This window comes from Colletotrichum karsti, assembly GCF_011947395.1.
Source record: "Colletotrichum karsti strain CkLH20 chromosome Unknown Scaffold53, whole genome shotgun sequence".
Taxonomy (NCBI): Eukaryota; Fungi; Ascomycota; class Sordariomycetes; order Glomerellales; family Glomerellaceae; genus Colletotrichum; species Colletotrichum karsti.
Window position 1 is genome coordinate 255,444 of NW_024065953.1, and position 5,740 is coordinate 261,183.

The following is a 5,740-nucleotide window of genomic DNA, read 5'->3' on the forward strand; positions in this document are numbered from 1 at the left end:
CCCCCCCCCCCCCCCCCCCCCCCCCCCCCCCCCCCCCCCCCCCCCCCCCCCCCCCCCCCCCCCCCCCCCCCCCCCCCCCCCCCCCCCCCCACTCGACTGTCACTTTCTGCTTTCGGCGAACTGAGGGGGACTACTACATAGTATGCTGGACGGTGAACATGGTGTCTCGACCCCGCCGTCCACGTCCCCCCGTCGCGCTTGGACCGTAAGAACGACGCAGCCCGTTTATTAATCCAATGTTGCGAACCGCGGGACTAGGCGACCTGGTTTGACATTCCGACGTTGAGATGCTGCGGATTCTCAGAACCGTGAACCCGTCGGTGAGTGTACGAATACATGCTACATGCGAAGTACAACATCCAATGCGACGGGAAGGCTGGAACGGCAGTTTGGCCAGTGTACCAGTGTCTGATACGGATGATGGCCTCTGTCTCTCCCTCCCCACAACGGCAATACGGCAACAAGCGGCACCGCGACATGTCGGTGGAGCGCTCTGAATCCTTCAAGGGGGATGGAGGGGCATCATCATCATCATCATCACATGGCGCTATGCCGCGGTCGAACAGTCGTCTGCTGCATTCCATTGCAGTAGCACCAAGACATCTGGTGCCGTGCCATAGCATGGTATACCTGATTGCCGATCCACCGAATTAGCGTCTACCTCGGGCATGGGCAAGACGGTTCGAAAAGATGCCGAGTTAATTAGACTGAATCATTACCTCAGCGTGGTTTCCTAAGCAGCCGGCGCGACTGCATAGCAACAATTCCTTGGGCCGAAATGTTTAGGGTATCTAGATCTGGGGTAGCATCTCCAGAGGAACTCTGACGAGGATCCGGAGCTGGGGATGCAGAGGAGAACGTGGAGTGTTCAAACTGGCTGGGAAAATCATGTCGAAACGTGGGGGAGGAGCATGTGGTCTGTATTGGTATCATACAGTTGCTGCGGCACGGAGGATATCATGATGGTGGTACGGATATTTGTATCCTTACGCCTCCAGCTCTGTGTGCGTTATTACATGGACATGAAAATGAGACAACACCAGGAATTGCTGGCCTGAACCGATTGACGATCCACAGTTGGCGCGGTAAGGTAGGCCCGCATCGGTGATGAGATTCTCACGAAATGCCGGTCAAGCATCAAACATGCCAAAGAAGAGAGCACCAGTCAGTTCCGAATGGGCCATAGGCAACGGGCAATGGAACGGGCAACGGGCAACCCGCTCGTCCAGCGGCCGCACCTACTGAACAAGAGGGGCTAAAGAGACGCAGTGGATACGGTGGTGCGACGTGTGAAGACTACTTACTGTAGTAAGGTAGTGGGAGGTATGAATACTACTAGTCTCACGCGTACGCAATACGGATGCTGGCGAGACCGTTACGAGACTGCAAGTTATTGTCAAGGTGGCCAGGCCAGCAAGGGATGCCCTGAGTAATTGGCGGGGGTTTCTTCTTTTCCCCTGCCTGTTCTTTTGTGAAGCCGCGAAGCGCATTGCTTGCTGCGCCTTGATTGATGATGATTGATTCATCGCCATCACGGCTTGCTTGCTTTGGCTGACTGAGAGCCGAGGAAGCATACGGGCGACGAAGAACAATAATGACAAAAATTATGAGATGAAGCTGGCGACCAGACTGAATGATGTTTACCGTCTCGATACCGTCTGTTCGTGATAAGGATGAGGTAGCCTTGAATTCCGTGACATCAAATTACGCCATCCATCCATCGGCACGCGTTGTGAAGGGCGCCCGTCAATGTGTCACGCCCAGGTAGGTCCAAGCCCACGTCTGCGCCCGAGACCATCGACGGCGGACTTGGACGAGGAATCGGTGGCGGATGAGATGGAGATGGAGATGGAGACGGCACCGTGGGAGATGCCCGGGGACGGAGATGGGACGGAGAAGGGACGGAGAAGGGGGGAATTTGTGGGTGACCAACAAGCGCGTAATCCCTGATTGGATGAGGTGTGCTTAGGTGCCCTTTACGAAGTACAGTGTACCGGTACGGACCTGAGGGGAGGGGGAAGCGGCAGCCCGGCACCACGACGGCCACGACGGCCACGACTGTCACGCCTACAGTCCACGGTCCATGGTCCAGGTTGGGATCCATTATGATAAAGGGCACTGCGGCTGCTTTGCTTGTCGTGACTGTCTGCAAGACCACTTTAACGACTATGTAGACCGGGCCGGGCGGCTGAGGGCCCAGTTTAGGAGGATGCTCTGTGGTTTCCGTTTATAACGGGGCAAAACAACAGCCTATAACTAGCGCTACAGGAGAGGGACAGAAAAACACATTTTTCACATGGTCCAGACTTTAGATCCCAGGCGCAGGCGCAGGCGCGACTGAGGGAATGAGAAAAGCGGGCGAAAAATAAAGACGACAAGAAAGCAAAAAGGAAGGAAAAAGGGGAGGGGGCTATTAAGGCAGGGAATAAAATCAATCGCCAGACCAGAGCAGGGGGGCCGGGAAGTCCTTGCTCTTTCAGGAGTATCCCTGTCTCTGTTCGCCTCCACCCCTTCTTCGAAATGTTCCATGAGTTCCATTTCCCGTCTCCGCCTCCTACAGGTGCCTTCCCTGATTGGGCGAAATCAGCAGACGCAATGCTGCTATTGGGTGTCTGGGCCCCTCTCTCGAAGCCTTCTAGCGCCGCATGGTATGGGACCCACACCCACACCCACACACACACACACTTGCGCCTTTTGGGCTGGCAATGTGAACCTGGAATGCTGGGTACGAAGACCTAGATACCTATGTACCTAGGTAGGCAGTGTCTTCCGAAAAGAAGTGACTCCACTTCTTCCGGCTCACATTCCATCGTGCATTCAAGCGTTGTGTTCCTTCCTCCCCAGGCTCTCCTATCTGTACCTATGCATAAGGTCTTCCGTTCTGTGTCACCCGCCGTCTTCCGTCCGTCGTCTCCCGCCTCCTAGCTCTTCTACGCTCCCTTCCATTTGTTCCATTCTACGTCTTCAGGGTCTTGGGCAGTACGGATACTGGAGACGAAATGCGAGATGCGAGATGCCAGATGCCAGACGCCAGACGCCAGACGCCGTTCCGCTTCAACTGTCCACAGCCCACCCCGTGTCACTCATTATCTATGTCGTCGCAAGAGCAACGCGTCACTTGTTAGTCACGACCTGGCGTGCCTCCACCTCCATACCTAGGCATCCGCTCCGAGTACCGTAAGGTATGCCTGTGCGTGGTGTTTGCTGCTTTCGTGCCTTCTCCCTTCCGCCTCTATGTAGGTAATGATTTGCCTCTCTTGACCCCTCCAGGACCTCAAGCTCTGGAGACCCAAGCTCTCCTGCCTCGCCATACTGAAGTAGGTTGTCTCCTTTGCTTACCTACACTGCAGAAGTTTATGTACCACCACAGTATGTGGGCATCAACGGGGGTACTATGGTAAGATAGGTACCTGAGTGAGTATCCGTACGCGTCAATAAGTATGTCGACGACCAGCCAGCGCAGCTCCCACCACGGCTCGGGCGATAGTGTGCCTTGTACGGGTTATCGTAAGGCTCTGACGGCGGGTATTTTCTCAATAGGGGACTGGCACCCTATGGATGATATATCCGTAGTCCAAGGTAAAAGACATCTGATTCGATGTACGGTGTGCCGTTTCCCACCCTAGTCATCAGTCATCCCTGTCTCATCTCTTCATTTGTGCTGCACGGTGGTGATGAGGTGGGCGATTCCTTCCTTATGCTAGGTACCTACCTACCTGCCGCGAATGCCCGCCCTGATGAGGCGAAGGCGAAGGCGAAGGTGAGGCAAAAAGAAGAAGTGGATACCTCATTAGTACGTACCTACCTAGGTTACCTTACCACCCGACGCTCCCTTGCCAGCTGTGTTGTGCTAAAGGCTCGCGCTAAGGCGGAGGTTCCTCAGGTACCTACCTACTCAGCTACCTGGACCAAGGTACCTCAGGTACTTACGGACCACTGGGCTCCCTGGCAGATGGCTCCACCAGTGTCGGGTACCCACGCCTAGCATTTCTTGCCCCGAGGTACTTACGATACGGCCGTCGCCGCCGCCAGCGAAAACAAAGTATGGATACCTAGAGTAATGTAGACGAGGTACAGAGTACCTACTCGTCGAATTCGATTGACACTACATCCGTATGCGCAGGTGAAGTGAGGTGAGGTGAGTGGCCCTGGGCCTGGGGCCCTGCCTGGGACCCTCTCCGGGGCCTGGGGTCTGCGAGGTGAAGGAACTGGATGGGACTGGGACTGGGACTGGGACTGGACTGGACTTTGACTGAGGAAAGGGACGGCTTGGGGGACCTGAGAATTTGGGACGGGACGCTTTTAGCTACCTCAAGTCCTCTCCTTCCTACCAAGCCCCGATCTCCATCATTCCCACCGTTACCTCGCCTTAATGCTTTACCCTTCTCTCCCGTCCATCCCTCGACCTACCTTACCTACCACTCCCGTACCCGATCCGCCTGAACGTTCGCCGGCAATTACTTTCTTTTCCTCTTCTTCTTCTCTCACTCAACTCAACCTCGCCAACTTGTTCGACATCGACTTTCGCCCACAGTGATACCCATAGACAAAACGATACCCCCGTTCCTTCGAACAGACGAGCGAGTCTGCATCATATCCCACCACCAACCACCAACCACCAACCGCACGCCGCCGTATTTCCCGTCTCTACGCATCTGCAACGCGCGACCTCCCTCGACCTGATCTCTCGTTCACTGCTACACGCCCGCTCCCGCATTCTTCATCGTACGCTACCGACGAATTCGACTGTATCGTCCAAACGCATCGCGTTGCGTCCTTTTCCTGGATCAGCATCCTCCGCCTACCTACCGAGAACCGCCTAACCAGCAACACGTCAGTCACGCCGCCATTCTGCAAGCCACGAACTCCCACGGATTTTGTTTTGTATCATAACCGGATCTCGCTTCAGAGAGGGTATTGGGCCGCAGACGAATCTGTGGCTTGGTCGCATTCCGTATAGATCTCCACCAGCATTCTGCCAGCCGCCCGGTCATCTTGGTTATAGGCCCATTCCTATCCTCGACGGACTGTGGCTCGCGACATTTCTGCAAGCGGCATTCTGCTCACCCATTGCCGATTGCGACGAGTCAATTCCATTCCCGTCACCAAGACACTTCTAGCGTCGACACCACTGTCTTAGTGCAAGCCTCCCTGAGAGAAGGGCCCACGCCTCTTCCCCCCTCCCCCAAGGAATCACTCTTATCTGCAACGCTCCCCGGGCTATTTACCTCGCGTGGACCCCGTTGCTCCAACTCCTCAGCTCGTCCAGTCACAGCTGCTCTCTCTCTTCTGGTCTGACGCCTCGACCACGAAACAACATCCCTCACGACTGTTACCACCCCTGATAGCGAATAGGAGGAACTCGACGTTGGTATTTGAAAGGACCAAGATTATTCGACGACAAATTCGAGCTACGCCGCCTCGTCCGCTACCAGACCTCTACCACCACCATCACGACTAGAATCTAACTCGGCACTTTCGACACCACCGACGGCCTTCTATGGGGTCTTTGAGGCAAGTCTAGGCAATACCGACTGCCCTTTCTCCAAGCCTTTCGCCCGCTGTTACTTGAGAGTAGCACATCCGGCACCTGTCATTGTCTGTTGATCAACTCGGCGTGGAAATGAAAAGGTCCAGGATACGAAGACATTCCCCCGTCTACCTGAGTCCATCACCATCGCCCGAGAGGGAGCTGTCACCGCCCAGTCCTGCTTCAGCTGCGGGCTGGGAATCTAGAGTC